Source organism: Oncorhynchus tshawytscha, linkage group LG01 (assembly GCF_018296145.1).
Source record: "Oncorhynchus tshawytscha isolate Ot180627B linkage group LG01, Otsh_v2.0, whole genome shotgun sequence".
NCBI classification, from domain to species: Eukaryota; Metazoa; Chordata; class Actinopteri; order Salmoniformes; family Salmonidae; genus Oncorhynchus; species Oncorhynchus tshawytscha.
Genome location: NC_056429.1, coordinates 37808932 through 37831746, shown reverse-complemented (window position 1 = coordinate 37831746; position 22815 = coordinate 37808932).

Genomic DNA, 22815 nt, shown 5'->3' with positions numbered 1-22815 from the left:
CTGACCGTGGCACTCACGTAGGTCATGAAGTGCTTTGAAAGGTTGGTCATGGCTCACATCAACAGCATCCTCCCGGACACCCTAAACCCACTCCAATTCGCATACCGCCGCAACAGATCCACAGATGATGCAATCTCAATCGCACTCCACACTGCCCTCTCTCACCTAGAAAAAAGGAACACCTATGTGAGAATGCTTTTCATTGACTACAGCTCAGCATTCCTCACCATAGTGCCCACAAAGCTCATCACTAAGCTAAGGACTCTGGGACTAAACACCTCCCACTGCAACTGGATCCTGGACTTCCTGACAGGCCACCCCAGGTGGTAAGAGTAGGCAACAACACGTCTGCCACGCTGATCCTTAACACTGAGGCCCCTCATGTGTGTGTACTTAGTCCCTCCTGCATTCCCTGATCACCCATGACTGCGTGACCAAACATGACTCCAACACCATCATTAAGTTTGCTGACGACACAACAGTGGTAGGCCTGATCACCGACGACAATGAGACGGCCTATAGGGAGGAGATCAGAGAACTGTCAGTGTGGTGCCAGGACAACAACTTCTCCCTCAATGCAAGGCAAAGGAGCTGATCGTGGACTACAGTAAAAGGTGGGCCGAACAGTCCCCCATTAACATCAACGGGATGTAGTGGAGCGGGTCAAGAGTTTCAAGTTCCTTGGTGTCCACATCACTAATGAACTATCATGGTTCAAACATACCAAGACAGTTGTGAAGAGGGCACAACAAAACCTTTTCCCCCTCAGGAGACTGAAAAGATTTGGCATGGATCCCCAGATCCTCAAAAGGTTCTACATCGAGAGCATCTTGACTGGTTGCATCACCACCTGATATGGCAACTGCTCGGCATCTGACCGTAAGGCGCTAGAGATGGTAGTGTGGACGTCCCAATACATTACTGGGGCCAAGCTTCCTGCCATCCAGGACCTATATAATAGGCGTGTCAGAGGAAAGCTCCTAAAATTGTCAGAGACTCCAGTCACCCAAATTATAGACTGTTTTCTCTGTTACCGCAAGCGGTACTGGAGCGCCAAGTCTAGGACCAAAAGGCTCCTCAACAGCTTCTACCCCCAAGCCATAAGACTGCTGAACAATTAATTAAATCGCCACCGGACAATTTACATTGACCCCCCCACCCCTCCCTTTTGTACACTCGCTCTTTGTTTGTTGCCTATGCATAGTCACTTCGCCCCCTCCTACATGTACAGATTACCTCAACTAGAATGCACCCCTGCACACTGACTCGGTACCGGTGCCCCCTGTATATAGCCTCATTATTGTTATTCTTAGTGTGTTACTTTTATTATTGCTTTTTATTTTAGTCTGCTTGGTAAATATTTTCTTCTTCTTGAACTGCACTGTTGGTTAATCTTGCTCCTACCCCCTACTTTTTCGAACATTCTGTTAAAAATCGCGCAACATTTCAGCGCCCTGCTACTCAGGCCAGGAATATAGTATATGCATATGATTAGTATGTGTGGATAGAAAACACTCCAACGTTTCTAAAACTGGTTAATTCACGGCTGTGACTAAAACAGAGCGTCTGTTTCATCGAAAAGCGCAGGAAAATCTGATCACTGAAAATGGAAAAAAATATCCATGCGCCACTTCCAGGAATTGTTAAAGGTGAACCGTATTAAATGAGGCCGAGGTTGCAGTACCTACAGCTTCCACAGGATGTCTAGAGTCTTCTCATTTGCTTCGGATTTGATTCTTGGTCGAACCGACCCAAGGGAACCGATTCCCTCCGGCCTCCAACAGGATGTTTTGGTTGAGATTTTTCCGGACATTTTTTCCAGACGACCACCTATAGAATTTACATCGCCTCCTGATGAATTTTATCGCTTATTAACGTGTACTAATACCTAAAGTTGCATTACAAAAGTATTTCGAAGTGTTTTGTGAAAGTTTATCGTCGACTTTTCTACTTTTAAAAAATGCCGTTACGTTATGAAACGCTATTTTTTTCCGTTTATCACACAGTCTTCATAGATCGATGTCTAGGCTATATATGGACCGATTTAATTGAAAAAAAGACCCAATAGTGATTATGGGACATCAAGGAGTGCCAACAAAGAAGATGGTCAAAGGTAATGAATGTTTTATATTTTATTGTGCGGTTTGTGTAGCGCCGACTATGCTAATTATTTTGTTTACATCCCCTGCGGGTCTTTTGGGGTGTTACATGCTATCAGATAATAGCTTCTCATGCTTTCGCCGAAAAGCATTTTAAAAATCTGACTTGTTGCCTGGATTCACAACGAGTGTAGCTTTAATTCAATACCCTGCATGTGTATTTTAATGAACGTTTGCGTTTTAACTAATACTATTAGCGTTTAGCGTAGCGCATTTGCATTTCCAGAGCTCTAGATGGGACACCTGCGTGTCAGGTAGGAGCAAGAGTTTTTAAGGGCTTGTAAGTAAGCATTTCATGGTGAAGTCTACACTTGTTGTATTCGGCACATGGGACAAATACAATTTGATTTGATTTGATTTAACAAGTGACATCAATAAGAGATCATAGTTTTAATCTGGATTCACCTGGCCAGTCAATGTCATGGAAAGAGCAAGTGTTCTTAAATGCTATGTACACTCAGTGTAAGTGGATGTGCGTGAGATTCTGTCAACTTTAAGAATAAATATTTCTGCCTGTTGTTCACATGCAAGTCTGCCACCTCATTGGCTAGAATGCACACTGCAACAGCATGCAGGGACAGTAACCGTGTGGTTAGGGATTGGCTGCAGGGTCATCGATCACAACGATAAAATATTTTATTCATCAGGAAGTGGACAGTCAGGTCCTTAGAGAGTGGTCTGGTGTTCTGTCCTTAGACCTTGCCTGTGTTCGTAATGGCACCCTATTCCTATGTATGTAGAGCGCTACATTCCCTATACAGTGCACTAACCAGATCTTAATTTGATCACCCTGTTGCAGGAGAACTTTCCTGCAATGCAGGACATTTAATACTTGCAGTGTATTTAAGGTTTAAAGGCTTCTGAAGTTTGTAAATTTCCACTTGATTTTACCTTACGAAAAATGTATCAACCCCTACAGATATGTCCATTATTTATAATCCACATAATAATTCACATCTCCTGTTGCTGCAGGATAATTTTCTCAAATTAAGATCCTACATCTGTAGGGCTCTTTTGATCAGAGCTATAGATTAGAGCTGCTAGAGCGGTCGAGACTCATGACCGTAATAGGACCGTGAATGAGTTTGAGCACAGTGGTGTTGCCAGACTCTCTATGTTATCGTATTCAATGATATGGTTCCCCCTCAGGCCAAACTGTGTTGGCATGTGGGGGCATGGGTCAATATGGAGAAATGAAATATGCAATGGTCATAACCAAGCCTTTCATGGAATAGTATGTGTCAGCACTCAGTCCAGCTCATCAATGCTACCACAGGCTGTTGAGAGAATGCAGAGCATTCATTATGCCTCATAAACACGAATCAAGCACAACATCTAATGTCACAGAACACTGAGAACATGTGAGCAACTTCACATATTGACACAGCCGGGCTAACTTACTGATCTACAAAAATAAACTGAAGATTATCGCTGAAGCACACAAGATACAGTACATTGATGCAATTTTATGGCATATTTTTCATTCTTTAGCTTGCCTTTCCTTTTCTCTCTTTCTGATTTCATCTGTCCGTCCGTCCATCCGTCTGTCTGTCTGTCTCACTCTCTATCTCTCTGTTTGTCTTTCTTCAGGGTTTATATGTAACCAATTGCTTGCTGTGTGTGTGGAAGACTGAGGCATTTCCCTTTAACTAAAACACACTTGTTTTTGACTGTGTGTTTCACTGTGTGTCTGTTGTCGCCCAGAGGCTGTTTCACTTACGTGTGGATCTTTGACATGGAGGGAGATAGAAAGTACACAGACAGATACAGTTACCTGGAGCTAAACACACACATTAGGACAGGGTATGTCTGTCTGAATGTTTCTGTGTGATACACTCCTGATGTAGTGTGTATGTGTGATGTATGTAAGGGCCTAGGGGCCTAACACACAGGGCCTTACTGTATTCTGAGGTATTCACTATATACAATGCCAACTTTAGTGGAAATTGTGCATTGATGTCATGGAAAGCTTTGCGTGAATGGAGGAATCGAACATCCGTAACATGTTTCCTCCAGCGGTCAGTAACTTACAGACACCTGTACTCCCTGTTCACCCACGACTGAGTGGCCATGCATGTCTCCAACTCAATCATCAAGTTTGCAGACGACACTACAGTGGTAGGCTTGATTACCAACAACGATGAGAAAGCCTACAGGGAGGAGGTGAGGGCCCTCGGGAGCGTGGTGTCAGGGAAAATAACCTCTCACTCAACGTCAACAAAACAAGGGAGATGATCAGGACATCAGGAAACAGCAGAGGGAGCACCCCCCTATCCATATCGACGGGACAGTAGTGGAGAAGGTGGAAAGTTTTAAGTTCCTCATCGTTGAAGTTTGTTCCTCACGGACAAACTTGAATGGTCCACCCACACAGACAGCTTGGTGAAGAAGGCGCGACAGTGCCTCTTCAACCTCAGGAAGCTGAAGAAATTTGGCTTGTCACCCAAAGCCCTGACAAACTTTTACAGATGCACAATTGAGAGCATCCTGTATCACAACCTGGTACGGCAACTGCACCACCCTCAACCGCAAGGCTCTCCAGAGGGTGGAGAGGTCTGCACAACGCATCACCGGGGGCAAACTACCTGCCTTCCAGGACACCAATGTCACAGGAAGGCCAAAAAGATCATCAAGGACTACAACCACCCGAGCCACTGCCTGTTCACCCCGCTACCATCCAGAAGGCGAGGTCAGTACAGGTGCATCAAAGCTGGAACCAAGAGACTGAAAAACAGCTTCTCTCTCAAGGTTATCAGACTGTTAAACAGCCACCACTAACATTTTATTTTACCTAGGCAAGTCAGTTAAGAACACATTTTTATTTTCAATGACGGTCTAGGAACAGTGGGTTAACTGCCTTGTTCAGGGACAGAACGACAGATTTGTACCTTGTCAGCTCAGGGATTCAAACTTGCAACCTTTCGGTTACTAGTCCAATGCTCTAACCACTAGGCTACCAGCCGCCCCATAGAGAGGCTGCTGCCAACATACAGACTCAAATCACTGGCCACTTTAATACATGGACTTAATACAGGTATCGCTAGTCACTTTAAATAATGTCACTTTAATAATGTTTACATATCCTACATTACTCATCTCATATGTATATACTGTATTTTATACCATCTAACATCTGCTAATCATGTGTATGTATATTTGAGACAGACCTTGTGTCTGCACTGCAGCAAATAGGTTTAACAGAACACTCACACCTGGTATACACCCGGTGTATATATACTGTAAATATGCATACACACACACACAACCTTCCATACACACAACACAAAGAAAGGCTGAGCAAACAACATTCTACACATAAACATGTGTAATCAAACGCACAAAGCGCCGAAGAGGATAGAATCACTGACGTCTCTTTGACAAAAGACACAGGCTCCCTTTGAGCCACTCAAAGGTAGATTTTGAGAAAGACAAACTATAGACTACAGAAAGAGAGAGAGATGGGTGGATAAAAAAGAGAGAGACAGGCCTCAGCCTGGAGGCTGTAGTAAAGATGGTAGTTTGCGTCTCTAACAGCAGTTTGTTTGAACCCCTCCATTGTTCTAACTCTCTGTAGAGAAGGCTCTTCTCCTTCATCAGTGTGGGTGCTGAACGCACCCCTACGGCAGTGTACCGTCCACCCTCTGTTCAAAACCTAGACGGGAGAGAGGGGAGGTCCTGGACAGGAGGGGTAACGTCCTTCCCCGCTACCCCTCGCCTCGGAACGTGACCGGGGAAAAAACGCTGATGGGTGGCCATCGCTGCTCCCTTAGTGCTTGGCGTTTAAAACTGCTGTGTCTGCCTCCAACACACACACACACACAATAACTTATACACACACACAACACGCATACAGACACATGGACCACTCTGTCCCCTTGAGGCGTACCATATTGTATGTACAGTACTGATCACCTGAACCCAGAACAGAGCTGCCTAACTCAGCGCGTCCTATACACACACACCTTCCACTCCCCTGACTCCGATACAAACTCCCTTAAGACGGTCCCCCCACTCCGTGCCTCACCAACGCTGATTCGGTCATCAGTGGGGTCATTAATTGTGGAGGAAGAGACAGGATGGAACAGGGTAGGTGGAGTGGGTGAGTCGAATGTCTGTTCGATTCTGGCAGAGGTGCATCTGGTCTGGGGGGGGTGGTTAGATTTCGCTGGTCTAGCATTTCGCCATGCTTGTGCTTATGGTGTGTATGCATTGTGTGTCTGTTTTTACATACAGCATCTGTTGTTTGAGAGAGTGCGCGTGTGTGTGTGTGTGTGTGTGTGTGCAAGTCTGTGCAAGTGTGTGCGTGTGCTTTGTGTCGTAAATCCTGTCTGTTTGTCTGGTTTCCCCCTCATTAGCGAGAGGGAGTTAGCACCGTTAGCTTCTGCCGCTGGACCGTGAGATTAGTAATTAACACGGAGACTAACAACAGGAGAAAAAAACAACACCTCAACAAACTCCAACCATCAACCAACTGGTCCGGACAGAGCTGCTGACAGATAATAAGCACAACACTGACAAACATGAGGGAGTATGGTGCCTGGGGGGTGAGTGAGTGTATGTGTTTACTGGTGGACAAAGTGTGTGTGTGTGTGTGTGTGTGTGTGTGTGTGTGTGTGTGTGTGTGTGTGTGTGTGTGTGTGTGTGTGTGTGTGTGTGTGTGTGTGTGTGTGTGTGTGTGAATGTAAGAGCTACACATTCTACTTGTTTATCAAAGTCATAAAATGTCCAATAATTATAATTCACATAGTTAATGATTTCCTGTTGCAGCAGGATTATTTTTCTGCTGTAGCAAACTAAGATTCTACATCTATAGGGCTATTTCGATCAAAGCTATAGATTAGAGCTGCTGGTGCGGTCATAATTAAACTGTGAAAATGTTTGAGCTCAGAGGTGTTGCCAAACTGTCTGTGTTATTCAGGGGTGCAACTTTGGTTTTTGATGTGGGGGGGACATAACCTTGCAGGGGGTCTGGGGGTCCTCCCTCAGAATGTTCTGGGCATCTAAAGTTCATTTCCGGAATTTCTACAGAATCTAATGTGACCCTTTTGGAGTCATTTTGATGTCATTTTTATTGTACATAAGATTAGACTATGTTCCTAAACACTTCTACATGAATGTGGATGCTACCATGATTATGTATAATCCTGGATGAATCCTGAATAATTATGACTGAGAAAGTTATCTATGCACAAATATCAAACAGGATTATCTGTAAACATGGTAGAATCCACATTAACGTAGAAGTGTTTTGAAGCATATTATATTCTTATTAGCAATTAAAGTGACTCCAAAATGACACAATACATTATTTACCATTAATTTCTATTGGGCACATAATAATCTGAAAAACAATCAAAACAAACAACAAATGCATTCAACACATCTGTAGAGTCACAACCTTGATGTAGTCATTGCATGCTATGAATGTGGGACCAAATACTTTACTTTTTACTACTTTAATACACATACAAGTGGATTTGTCCCAATACTTTTGCTCCCCTAAATTGGGAGGACAATGTACAAAAAATGGTGTAATTTCTAAACGGTTCCCCATCAAATGAAAGCGGTTTGATTTCAAATTCAAACTTTTGGAGTAATTGTCCCAATAATTATGAAGGGCACTGCAAATCATATCATAGGCCTAATTGTACTGTAGAGCTCATTTGTGACCTATTTCAGGAAACTAAGGGTATGTCTCAGGTCACTACTTCACAGGAGAGCCATTTGAACATAAACCTTTTTTTTTAATCAAAATGCGTTTTTTGGCAGAAATGCCTTCTCGAACATGTGAACCTTCATGTGCCTTAATAACTTGTATGCCATCTGTAAATATGATTAAAATTGTTAAATTACGAGGCTAGTTGATTTAGCCAAATAAAAAGTAAGCAACCTTCCCGCTAACCATGATTGGCTGAGATAATGAGTGGGCTGCACATGCCAAGAGATACGTTTGGATAGGTCTTCCATATAGCATGCTACTGTCTACTTGAGCTAGTTGGTGTGTCTTGGTAATCCTGTCTAATGCTGCTTTAAAAAATGTATTGTGTATTAAAATTGCGTAAGTGTTGCTCTCCACTTTCTGGAGGACTGAGTTTTGAAATCAGTGGAATTTTAGTATGATAGCTAAGGAGATGGAGAAAACACCTGTCTCCGGATTACATCTTCAAACTAAGGGCAAACATGGCATCCGACAGGAGACACGTCCAACCATGAATGATGTATATGGATAAGATATTCTAGCTAGCTACATTTTCAGATATTACACATTCATAATTTTACCAGAAAGAGCCAATTGCTTGTCAAGCGATAGCCTAATGTTACCTAGCTAGCATTGAACCTGGTTGGTTAGCTACCTGCAGATTAATGCAGGGTAGTAACATTATGAGTTGTGATTATGCTTTATTGTTTACCTAGCTAGCTAGCTAATGTTAGCTGGCTGGCTCATTAGCTAACGTTACATGTATGACCTTATCATTCGTTTCTCAGAGCTATTTGCTTAGCTAGCTATAGCCTAATGTTAGCTAGCTAACTTTGAACCTGATTGGTTAGCTACCTGCAGATTCATGCAAGGTAGTAACGTCATGAGTTGGGATTATGCTTAATTATTTACCTAGCTAGCTAGCTACATGTCTGAACAAATACTCCATCCAAGTAATCAGTTCGGGGACGTTTGTAAATTCTGTCTGGTCATCTACTCCGATTTCAGAGCACTCTCGTGTGTGTGCCAGAGAGTGAAGAAAGATATATTTTTAAACTTTTAAAAAATTTAACTGGGCAAGTCAGTTAAGAACAAATTCTTATTTACACTGACGGCCTAGGAACAGTGGGTTAACTGCCTTGTTCAGGGGCAGAACAACTGATTTTTCAATCTGCTCAACACCCATTGAATATGGCCAGTGTCAGTAAACGTCGGCAAAAAAAAATAATGAAATTGTTACCAGCAGCACAGTTACAGTCACCAACTCTCTGGATAACATGAAAACAGCCTAACCAGCTCTGCTAGAGTGAGCAAAATGGTCAGAGTGCGGTGTTCTTTCATTATGTGTCTAGAAGTGGCTAGCAAGTTAGCCAGTTAGCTTGGGTGCTTGACTGCCGTTGTGAACCCTCTGAATACGAAATGCTCTGAATTTACGGACGGACAATCTAACAGCACAGTTGCAGTCACCAACGCACTGGATAACATAACAGTCTAACCAGCTCTGCTCGAGCGAGTAATGTTCAGTGAGCTGTTCTCTCTCTCACTTAGATTTCTGGAAGTAGCTAGCAAGTTGATATAACTGCAGTGGTAACTCACCAGAATTACGACCAGGAATATGACTTTCCCGAATTGGATTTCCCCCAGGGAAATTGAACTTATACCAGAGGCTGCTCCAAGACGCCGCTGGCGGAGAAGAGGTATATGGAGTGGACTTCTTGTCCGACTCAGGAGGCGGGCACACCATCCACCGCTTCAGAGTTTATTGCTCGCTAATGGACAATAAAGTAGACAAGCTCAGGGTGAGGATCTCCTTCCAGAGAGACATCAGGGACTGTAAAATACTCTGTTTCACGGAATCATGGCTCTCTCCAGATATACTGTCCCCGTCCATACAGCCAGCTGGGTTCTCAGCACATCGCTCTGACAGGAATAAAAAACTCTCCGGGAAGAAGAAAGGCGATGGTGTACGTTTTATGATTAACTACTCATGGTGTGATTGTGATAACGTACAGAAACTCAAGTCCTTTTGTTCACCCGACCTAGAATCAAAAGCCGATTGTATTACCTCCCAAGATAATTATCTTTGATTATAGTCACAGCGTGCATATTCCCCCTCAAGCCGATACCTCGACGGCCCTCAGATAACTACACTGGACTTTGTGCAAACTGGAAAACACATATCCTGAGGCCGCATTTATTGTGACTGGGGATTTTAACAAAGATAATTTGAGGAAAATGTTACCGAAGTTCTATCAACACATGGACTGTAGTACTCGTGCTGGAAAAACGCCCGACCCCTGCTACTCCCCCTTTTCGGGATGCCTACAAGGCCCTACCCCGCCCTTCAAAACATCTGATCACGACTCCATTTTGCTCCTCCCATTCTATAGGCAGAAGCTCAAACAGGAAGCACCCGTGCTCAGGTCTATTCAATGCTGGTCTGACCAATCGGAATCCATGCTTCAAAATAGTTTTTATCATGTGGACTGGGATATGTTCCGAATCCTCAGGAAGTGTATAGGGGATGTTGTTCCCACTATGACTGTTAAAACCTACCCAAACCAGAAACCGTGGATAGATGGCAGCATTCGCGCAAAACTGAAAGCACGAACCACCGCATTTAACCATGGTAAGGTGACTGGGAATATGGTTGAATACAAACAGTGTAGTTATTCCCTCCGTAAGGCAATCAAACAGGCAAAACTGCAGTACAGACATGACATGTTTGTGGCAGGGTCTACAGACAATCATGCATTAAAAAGGGAAAACCAGCCACGTTGCAGACATCGACGTCTTGCTCCCGGACAAGCTGAACACATTCTTCACCTGCTTTGAGCATAACACAGTGCCAACGACTCGGCCCGCTACCAATGACTGTGTGCTCTCATTCTCTGTGGCCGGCATGAGTAAGACATTTAAGTGTGTTAACCCTCGCAAGGCTGCCGGCCCAGACGGCATCCCTAGCCACGTCCTCAAAGCATGCGCAGACCAGTTGGCTGGAGTGTTTCCGGACATATTCAATCTCTCCCTATCCTAGTCTGCTGTCCCCACTTGCCTCAAGATGTCCACCATTGTTCTTGTACCCAAGAATGCAAAGGTAACTGAACTAAACGAATATCACCACTTAGCACTCACTTTTGTCATCACGAAATGCTTTGAGTAGTTAAGGATCATATCACCTCTACCTTACCTGACACCCAAGACTCACTTCAATTTGCATACCTTCCCAATAGATCCACATACGATGCAATTGCCATCGCACGGCACACTACCCTATCCCATCTGTGCAAGAGGAATACTTATGTATGAATGCTGTTAATTGAATATAGCTCAATCTTCAACACCATAGTACCCTCCAAGCTCATCATTAAGCTTGGGGCCCTGGGTCTCGACCCCGCACTGTGCAACTGGGTCCTGCACTTCCTGATGGGCCACCCCGAGGTGTTGAAGGTATTAAATAACATCTCTCCTTTGCTGACCCTCAACACAAGGGTGTGTGCTCAGCCCCCTCCTGTATTCCCTGTTCACCTATGACTGTGTGGCCACGCACGCCTCCAACTCAATCATCAAGTTTGCAGACGACACAATAGTAGTAGGCCAGATTGCCAACAATGACGAGACAGCGTACAGGGAGGAGGTGAGGGCCCTGGCGCAGTGGTGCCAGGAAAATAACCTATCCCTCAAAGTCAACAAAACAAATGAGCTGATTGTGGACTTCATCGACGGGACTGCAGTGGAGAATTTGGAAAGCTTCAAGTTCCTCGGCATACACATCACTGACAATCTGAAATGGTCCACCCACACAGACAGTGTGGTGAAGAAGGCGCCACAGTGCCTCTTCAACCTCAGGAGGCTGATGAAATTTGGCTTGGCCCCTAAGACCCTCACAAACTTTTACAGATGCACAATTGAGAGCAGCCTGTTGTGCTGTATCACCGCCTGGTACGGCAACTGCACCGCCCGCAACCGCAGGGGTCTCCAGAGGGTGGTGCTGCTCCAGTTTCAACTGTTCTGCCTGCAGCTATGGAATCCTGACCTGTTCACCGGACGTGCTATCTGTCCCAGACCTATTATTTGACCATGCTGGTCATTTATGAACATTTGAACATCTTGGCCATGTTCTGTTATAATCTCCACTCGGCACAGCCAGAAGAGGACTGGCCACCCCTCATAGCCTGGTTCCTCTCTATAGGTTTCTTCCTAGGTTTTGACCTTTCTAGAGAGTTTTTCCTAGCCAATGTGCTTCAACACCTGCATTGCTTCCTGTTTGGGGTTTTAGGCTGGGTTTCTGTACAGCACTTTGAGATATCAGCTGATGTACGAAGGGCTATAAAAATACATTTGATTTGATTTGGTGCGGTCAGCCTAATGCATCACCGGGGCCCCACTGCCTGACCTCCAGGACACCTACATCACCCGATGTCACAGGAAGGCCACAAAGATCCTCAAGGACATCAACCACCCAAGCTACCATCCAGAAGGCGAGGTCAGTACAGGTAAATTGAAGCTGGGACCGAGAGACTGAAAAACAGCTTGTGTCTGAAGGCCATCAGTCTGTTAAATAGCCATCACTTGTCAGCTACCACTCGGTTACTCAACCCTGCAACTTAGAGGCAGTAGTCACTTTAATAATGTTTACGTACTGCTTTACTCATTTCATATTATGTATATACTGTATTCGACTGTATTTTAGTTAATGTCACTCTGACATTGCTCATCCTAATATTTATATATTTCTTAATTCCATTCTTTTGCTTTTTAGATGTGTGTGTATCATTGTGAATTGTTAGATACTACTGCAGTGTTGGAGCTAGAAACAAAAGCATTTCACTACACCCGCAATAAATTCAGCTTAATATGTGTATGTGACCAATACAGTTTGATTTGGTTGGATTTAAGATGAGGCCTGACAAAGAATTACCTTGGTGTGCATGTATACATTATATTATCTAAGAATAGAATCAGTGATGAAAATATCCTCAAATTAATGCTGACATTCTGCACCTTAACCTCATAGTCATTGAATCATTTCAAATCCAACGTCCTAGTATACAGAGCCAAAACAAATGAACAAATTGCCACTTTCCCAATACTTTTGGAGTCACTGTAATTTTATATGCAAAAAGTAGACCTAAGCCTTTTGTGTGTTTCAGCAGATACAGAACATTTGTGCAAAGTCTTATGGTGACTCTGGGATGTTTGTCTCATCACATGTCTGCAGGCTCTATACAGCACTTCCTAAACTCACTCCCCTTCCCCCCTGTCTTCCTCCTCCCTCCACTCTCCTCCCCCAATTGCCCTATCCCCCTCCCATTCCTCCCTCCCATCCCTCCATCCCTTACTGGTTTACAGAAATCCCAGAAAGTCAAGCGGATTGAGGATCCACATGGTTAATGATGTCACAGGCTGATCCACTCCCGTGTCCGCCACGCTCCCCCTCAAATCCCCCACAATACCCGAGTGTGCTCCACGATAAGTCCCATGATTCTTCTCAGCCGACCCTCCTTGGCCCAAAGCATCATTTTGGCCCTTTTTCTGATTCCTGGATTTAGGAACAGATAAGGGCCAGGTTTGGAGGGGTTAACAGAAGTTAAAAAGGTAGAAAATTAAGAAAGAGAGAAAGAAGGAGGGATAGATGGGTGGATGGTATGGGAATCATGTTGTTCACATTGGAAAACAAGAAATAAAACAAAAACAAACAACTCCTCCATTGTAGAAGACTTTGACCTCCTTAAAATACTTTTTATAGACATAGTGTGCAGTAAGTAGGAGGAGAGTAACCCTTCAGTTATATGGGGGCTTGGTGAATGTTTGGCTAGCCTATTATGCTAATCCCCTGTTGTACGACTCTAACTCATTCTAGAGTTCCCTTTTACCATAAATCTGACAGAAAAATCATTTGAAATTTGATTCCACAAACACAGCCAACCATTCTCCAGGTGTATGTATCAGTTTTGATGGTTATTCCACCTCATGGTGGTGTAGGATATTATTTAATTCATTCATTTTCTCTTATGTATTGCACAAAATCCTTCAGCTGCCATGTTATTCAACAGTGGGGTAGGAGGATAGAGAGGAGGGGGGAGGAAAAGGAGGAGGGGTAGGAGAGGGGAAGAGGAGGGAGGGAGAGAGGTATGGTTGAATTATTGATGATAAGTATTTCAATAGGCTGCACACGTCCCTGCTGATGAGTGAGCTGTCAATCAACTGGGGACCTCACTGCCATTGGAAGAGAGGGGGAGGGTGTGTGATTGGCCAGATTGGGGATGGGGGAAACTGGGGTATTATGTGTATTATGGAAGGCGAATTTTGGATGAACATTAGCTAAATTATGCTGTGGGGCTAAATAATGAGCTAACTAGCTAGCAGCTTGCTAATGTTAGCTAACTTCAACAAATGAGCTAGGAGGATAGTTTACAAGCTAGCTAGCTACCGTTAGTGTTTTCCTGCCATTCATTTTCAAGCTATAAATGGTTTGTTTTAATTTGTATTGGAATATAACAACCTTATATTTTGGGTTGTGATGGGGTAGCTGTGATGGGGTAGCTGCTATGGGGCAGCAGGGTAGCCTAGTGGTTAGAGCGTTGGACTAGTAACCGGAAGGTTGCGAGTTCAAACCCCAGAGCTGATAAGGTACAAATCTGTCATTCTGCCCCTGAACAGGCAGTTAACCCACTGTTCCTAGGCTGTCATTGAAAATAAGAATTTGTTCTTAACTGACTTGCCTGGTTAAATAAAATGGGAATGAATGTTATTTATAATGAGGGTTACATGGAGAAAACCAGACCTCTCTGAAATTAAAATGGATGGCTCTCCCTTCTTTACTGTTTTCTTTACTACTGGTACAGGCCAGAGCCTAGATATGCCATTTTAGAAACTGTTCTTTATCCTGTAAGCATCACATGGCAATACAGGCATTTTGATAATGCACAGGGCTGCAGGCCAGAGGTTTGTGGGTTCACAGACCACCGTGGACAAGAGTAGGGGTGGAAAAATCTAATTTATTGTAAAAGCATTGCATGAATCTATCATCATATTTGCAGGTCCGAGAATAAATATCCATTCATACAAATTTAATGCAATTCTACGTCACTTTACATATTAGCAGAATATTTTTAATACCAAACAAATGACTGAAATAACAGGCTAAGAATGGACAGAGAGATGGGCCTATGTGTTCTTATTATTATATTTCTCCAATGCCAAATCAGTGTGTCTTGTTTGCAACGAAGCTGTCCCTGTTGGCAAATAATTAAATCTGAGACGTCATTAGGAATCTGAACATGGTACTTTCAAATGTTAGGCCTACCTTTCCGCCCAAGACAGTAGTCCTACTGATGCAGAACAACGTAAGCTTTGTAAGCTGGTTACTACTCTTCTGCAGTTGCTTAACCCAACGAGAGAAGGTCACAAGTGTTTCCCTAAAAATCTGTCTGGGTTTAAACATTTTCTATTTTACAGAAAGTGAATAGCTTAATCAATTGATAGGCTCAGCCTCTGAATGTCAAAGTAATGAAACAATGATATCCCCATATGCATCGTCTTTCCCAGGTATTTTACAGATTGTTTCTAGCATTGCGGACCAAAATGCTGTTATAGATCAGTTTATATAATCATAAATGCTAAATCTTCTTCAAAATCTCAAACTTTTTCCATTTTATTTAATAAAAGGTAGACCTATGGCATACCCTCTTATATATACCCCCTAAACTTGAGTCCTGGTTTTAATTTAACAGCCCTTTACTGACACGGAGGTAGACTATTTCACGAGTGCATGGTCTGTGGAGGAGTTAGTAGACAAATCTATGTATATAGCAGCATATAGCCTACCTTCGTCTGTCAAACAGGTTATCCTACCTTTTATTTCTCAGGAAGGAAGAAGAAAAAATAGGCTCCAACACAGAGTAAAAGTCTAATCAAAATGAAGATGCTTGAAATGAATTATGCCTACTTGAATTTCCCTAATTTCAGCCCAGTTGAGCTGTCCATTTCCGAGTAAATGATGCCGCGACTGCTTCACGTTTCAGCACCACAATGTAAGTTACTCGAATCTTGCGGTCAATGAGGTCAATAACTCTGATAAATACTTAATGGAAAAGAAAGATATTGTTTTTTAAAATTAAAAATCAATTAAAGTGGTAGCTAGTTATCAAAGATGACCTCCGGTCTTCCTTCTCGTCTTCGCACTCTCCTTCTCAAACTGAACAGAACATAGGTTATAGGCTAGTCCCTGCACAATATATAGAATTGGACTAGGCCTAATAAATAACCGTAGGCCACCGTAGGCCTACACAGCACAACACAGCACTAGTTAGGCAGCATATAAAAAAGGTTTTGATCAGCAAGAGCAGAGCAGGCCGGGGCTCAGGGTTGTAATATCCATTGTAGTGTGTAATGCAGTTTTGTTTAGACCATCCCAGCAGCTATCATATAAACATAACTTTGCTCTATGCTTACATGCACATCATAGCCTATAGCTTATATTCTATGGATCATTTGATTGAGACCAAACCAAATAGCCTATAGGCGCCCAGTAGAGAATCAGAGATGACGGGCGGCATCTGGCACAATACAGTATATAACCTAAGCAACTAATTATAAAACACTAAGTATTTTAAATTTCATCAATTACAAAATACATGACCCTCCACTGGACTAGATAAAAAAATAAATACTTGACCCTCTCCCATGTTCCTCTAGGTACCCATTCTGTAAATTTCAATCCATTCCTAAGAATGTAGCAATAAACCCATGAACCATCTCGCTAGCTATAAGCTATTCTCTGCAAGGAAACGGTATACATTTGGACCTTTAAAGAGTAGGATGTCAAGTAAAAAACAACAACATTTTGTTTAGTCTTCTACTGAAGCAATTCTTCATATCTTCAAAGTTATATTTTTCGAGCTAAGATTCTCTTGGAAAATATACGGTGAAACTCATTTCTCATACATTTTGTATACATGGCAGTACTGTTTTTAGATTGTTGATAAATACTCCTCTTATCATTCTATCTATGAATAGTCCTGGAGTGTGTTTTTGTTCAAATTAAAGCCCCCCTAAATATACTGACTTCATCCAATGTCTAGAAAAGTATGTGTAATGATGTGTAATGATAAGTACAAATATAATGGTTCTTTGTGCCAGAATAAACCAAGTTGCATGAATCATTAATGCTCATCAGATTATTTTGAGATATATATCAAATCAAATTTATTTATAAAGCTTACATCAGCTGATATCTCAAAGTGCTGTACAGAAACCCAGCCTAACACCCCAAACAGCAAGCAATGCAGGTGTAGAAGCACGGTGGCTAGGAAAAACTCTCTAGAAAGGCCAAAGCCTAGGAAGAAACCTAGAGAGGAACCAGGCTATGAGGGGTGGCCAGTCCTCTCCTGGCTGTGCCGGGTGGAGATTATAACAGAACATGGCCAAGATGTTCAAATGTTCATAGATGACCAGCAGGGTCAAATAATAATAATCACAGTGGTTGTCGAGGGTGCAACAGGTCAGCACCTCAGGAGTAAATGTCATTCAGATCATTCAGAGTATCTCTCCCACTCCTGCTGTTTCTAGAGAGTTGAAAGCAGCAGGTCTGGGACAGGTAGCACATCCGGTGGATAGGTCAGGGTTCCATAGCCGCAGGCAGAACAGTTGAAACTGGAGCAGCAGCACGGCCAGGTGGACTGGAGACAGCAAGGAGTCATCAGGCATGGTCCTAGGGCTCAGGTCCTCCGAGAGAGAGAGAGAAAGTAAGAAAGAATTAGAGAGAGCATACTTTAATTCACACAGGACACCGGATAAGACAGGAGAAATACTCCAGCTATAACAGACTGACCCTAGCCCCCCGACACATAAACTACTGTAGCATAAATACTGGAGGCTGAGACAGGAGGGTTTGGGAGACACTGTGGCCCCGTCCGACGATACCCCCGGTATATATATAGTAGAACAACATTTTGTTTGTTGTCCTATTCATGTGACTAGTCCTACAGTCTCATAAAAGTGGTAAATGCAACTAATACAACCACTCTGTCACCATTGCAGATCCCTCTGGAGTTAAGGTCCCAATGAACCCTTCTTAGTTCCAAATAAAAGGGTTATATATATATATCTGTAAATGTTTTTTGTAAAAAGCACTACTTTGTTAAAAGTAGTCCTTGTGCGTAAAGTTGTATGGTTTGTTTAACTTTGCAAACATTGGTTTTTGTTTGACATACATTTTAAAGTGAAACAAAATCCTGGAAGTTCAGGTGGGATTGAACGTTTGGCACACATCATGATGTCACAATGTGATCTGATTATAATATACCAATGACTGCTCATTTGGGTAAGGTGGTGGGCTCTAGACCATCTTATAGCCATATATATCATATCTTCTAATTAACAGCTGAAACTGTTTTTCCAATACAATGCATTGCAGTTTCAGCCAGTTTTCAATGCTATTTGTGAAACAATTTTCTGATTTCCCATGGCCACCCCTGACTGGTGCTTAGTCTCCACTCTGCCCCCCGCTCCCCTCCTTAAAAAAATCATAGAAACGCCCCTGCGGGAGAGGAGTGGTGGAGGAGGGGGTATGTTTTGAGGAGTAATGGAGCTAAACCTGACTTGAGAGACTGGGAGAGAAAGAGGGAGGATGAAGGAGGAGAGGGGTATGGAGAGGAGCATAGGAAGCGAAACATGACCGGCCCCCTCTCACCTCGAGAGACCCAATGTGCATTTTACTTCTAGACGTCAGTGACAGCTACGACTCAAAAACAAGCTGTCCAGACCAGATTGGAACACTGTGAACTCTGGGAGAAAGAGAAATTAGGAGGGAAAGGTAGGAAAGTGGTAGAAAAGCACTGAGGAAGTTGCTGAGGTGGCAGTTTGTGTGGGATCACCTCTCTCTCTCCCTCCCTCGGTTCCTTCAAGGCCTCCCTATGTTACTGTGTGTGTGTGCTTTCATGCATGCGTTTGTGTGAGTGTGTCCACGTTCATGCGTGTGTGTGCATGCGTGTGCCCATGTGTGTGTGCATTTGGCTAATGGCACCAACTACCTACTATACGTCAGTCAAACCAAATGGGTCCTACCTGTCAACTCTGGTCGAGGTTACTTAAGTTTATACAGTACTGAGAAGGACTGACAGCTTGTATGGTTTAGTCAAGTCTCCATTCAATTTGGTATATCTAAATGTGGAAATTGTAATACAATTTGAGGGAGCTGTCATTATGGATGAGGGCCTACACGTTTAATTGTACCGGTCATTATAATACAACATTAGTCAGACATTGTTCGTATGCTGTAGATGTCACTATGATTGTTATGGTCTTTAAAATGAAACTTTCACTGTGAAATATATTACAGTATCTCTGCTGTACAGCAAAATTACAGTATTAACTCTGGTGCCAGGATAATGCTGTAAATTTACAGTAAAATCTCCCTGACATCTAAATGTAAGAAAAATAATACATTTGTACATTAAATACATTTACTCAAATTGGTGACAACATTAACTACAAATGAACAACATAATTAACAATAGAATTAACAACAGTTAACACATACAGTATGCAACCACATAAGAGCATCGTTACAACACTTGTTTAAAACTACATTGTGTGCCTGTGTGTGTGGGATGTGTGGGAGAGAGAAACAAAGAGAGAGAGAGGGAGGGAGATGGAGTTAAAATTGTGATTGAGTACAATCCTAGATCTATTATCAGGGGCATTGGTTGGAACCGGATTGAAGATCAGAACCATTACAACAAAAATGTGATCAATACTATTCTGGAACAGAACTGTTATTTTAAAAGCATAGGAACTGTTAAATAATGTTATTTTAAGTTCCAGGCATTTTTTTCTAGTCCCACAAAAGAACGCAACAAAGCGCCAATCTAAAGCGTGATTCAGAAGATAGGGAGAGAGATTACAGGGAGCATACTTAAGTTCATACAGGACTGAACATCTAGTCAAATGGCTACCCATACTATTTGCAGTGCCCCCCCCCCCAACCCTTCTCTACACCACTGCTACTCTCTGTTGTCATCTATGCACAGTCACTTTAATAACTCTACCTACATGTACATACTACCTCAAATAACCGGTGCCCCTTCACATTGACTCTGTATCGGTACCCCCCCCTGTATATAGTCTCGCTATTGTTATTTCACTGCTGCTCTTCAATTACTTGTTACTTGTATCTCTTTTTCTTACATTTGAAGTCAGAAGTTTACATACACCTTAGCCAAATACATGTAACCTCAGTTTTTCACAATTCCTGATATTTAATCCTAGTAAAAATTCCCTGTTTTAGGTCAGTTAGGATCACCACTTTATTTTAAGAATGTGAAATGTCAGAATAATAGTAGAGAGAATGATCTATTTCAGCTTTTATTTCTTTCATCACTTTCCCAGTGGGTCAGAAGTTTACATACACTCAATTAGTATTTGGTAGCATTGCCTTTAAATTGTTTAACTTGGGTCAAACGTTTTAGGTAGCCTTCCACAAGCTTCCCACAATAAGTTGGGTGAATTTTGGCCCATTCCTCCTGACAGAGCTGGTGTAACTGAGTCAGGTTTGTAGGCTTCCTTGCTCGCACACACTCAGGGCTTGGTGATGGCCACTCCAGTACCTTGACTTGTTGTTCTTAAGACATTTTGCCACAACTTTGGATTTTTGCTTGGGGTCATTGTTAATTTGGAAGACCCCTTTGTGACCAAGCTTTAACTTCCTGACTGATGTCTTTAGATATTGCTTCAATATATCCACGTAATTTTCCTCCTCATGATGCCATCTATTTTATGAAGTGCACCAGTCCCTCCTGCAGCAAAGCACCCACACAACATGATGCTGCCACCCCGATGCTTCACGGTTGGGATAGTGTTCTTCAGCTTGCAAGCCTCACCCTTTTTCCTCCAAACATAACAATGGTCATTGTGGCCAAACAGTTCTATTTTTGTTTCATCAGACCAGAGGATATTTCTCCAAAAAGTAGGATCTTTGTCCCCATGTGCAGTTGCAAACCGTAGTCTGGCTTTTTTATGGCGGTTTTGGAGCAGTGGCTTCTTCCTTTATGGTGTTATATTAAATCGTGCTTATGTCACTAGCTACATTCTTCTATTAGCTCTGTAAAACGATGCTAATTGTGTCAGAGAAGTATTAGCTTGTGTTGTGTTTTGAAGCTACCCAGGCCTTATGACTCCCAAGTGGCGCAGCGGTCTAAGACACTGCATCTCAGTGCTAGAGGCATCACTACAGACACCCTGCATCTCAGTGCTAGAGGCATCACTACAGACACCCTGGTTTGATATAATAACCGTTCGTAATTGGGAATCCCATAGGGCGGCACACAATTGGCCTAGCGTTGTCCGAGTTTGGCCGGTGTAGGCTGCCATTGTAAATAATAGTTTGTTCTTAAATGACTTCCCTAGTTAAATAAAAAAGAAAATGTATGACTGTGGTTTGGTTTCATTTGTCCAATTTAGCATAGCTCTGTTCTGCCCTGCCCTTTCCACTTGTGGAGCTCAGCAGTTACTGTTTCTTACCGTTATAACTCAAATGTGTGATTTTGTCAATGCAATATGTTATGTTTATAGCAGTGTTTATAATGTTACTTCTTTGTAATATTGTTTTATTGTTATATCCTGATATTGTATTCTAATTACTAATAATTCCTCATTATTCTGTACTTTCAGAAACCACACACACACACACAGTATTTGCCAATATCAGACCTGGAACTGGAGCTGGACATCGTTGGAGCTGAAGATTGAGGCCGGCCTTTGTATCCTAGTGTACATTCCTTAACAGTTTTACTGGATGGAAACACACCAAGACAACACATAATAGTAATAGTCATATATTTTATTGCAGTATTGGTGGTCTTTGGATGAACAAACAGGATCTGTGCTCCAGGATTCTCTTAGAGAGTTCTTCTTTGCTATTCCCATGAGAGGGACTGTCGCCAGGAAGGTATACATTTCACTAATTGTGGTTCTCACCCATCTAGCAAGTTTTCCCCTCACTCCTGGGGCTTTCGCTTCTCCTGCAACTCTAAGGCATAGTGATTGGTCTCCTCTACTATGTCTCCCACCAGCTCCTGTGTCAGAAACAACTTGAAGCACTCTACCTCAGATGGAAATGGTGAGGGGCTTTGCGCTCAAGACTGGGATTCATCAAAGCAAACAGCAGGGCCAGGAGAGGTGAAATGGCTGGCGGCCTTCCAGCTACCACAGAACTTCTGTACTTCATCCACTGTCGGTCTGCCTCCATCACCACCAGCATCTTCAAAGGGACCTGGGACTTCGTCAGTGGACAAGGGGTCCTCAGATTCAGGGTTCTCAATGGCTACAAGGTTGGGGGGCTTCTCTTCACTGTCACTGTCAGAAACTGATTCCTGACTTTCACATTCAGACTCATTGTCAGAATTTTAAAAAATCTCCAGAATTTGTGCATTTGTTAGTTATCTCCTTTTGAAAGACATGGCTAATGCTACAGCTTAGCTCACTAACTACATAAATAAACAACAACACTGAATGGCTCAGAGTGGGAGTGAGAGGTTATGTGATTGACTGCCGGCACTCTGCACTTATATCAATAAATCACTATCAGAAAATGTTTTGTGTGGTAATTATTTATATATTTACTGTTTTATTCACATGTTTTCAAGTACTGGTGACAAAACATTTATTCCGATTCTTGCATATATTGTAATGGACAAATATTTGTGTGTGTAAAATCTTTTTTTTAAGTACTGATTATGATGAGCTAAGCTAATTCCAGCTATGTGTGGAGCCATGTTTGCTGACATACAATGCATTCTGGGTTTCACGTAATACTCTGTTGGACCAAAGATGTTATAACAAAATGAGTTCACTCATTTTTTGAGAACTTCTGTAAGTGAATGGTGGGATGTGAACGATGGTAGACGACACCCCCCCCCTTCATCATGCATACAATAAATAGACCAAACTCACCTG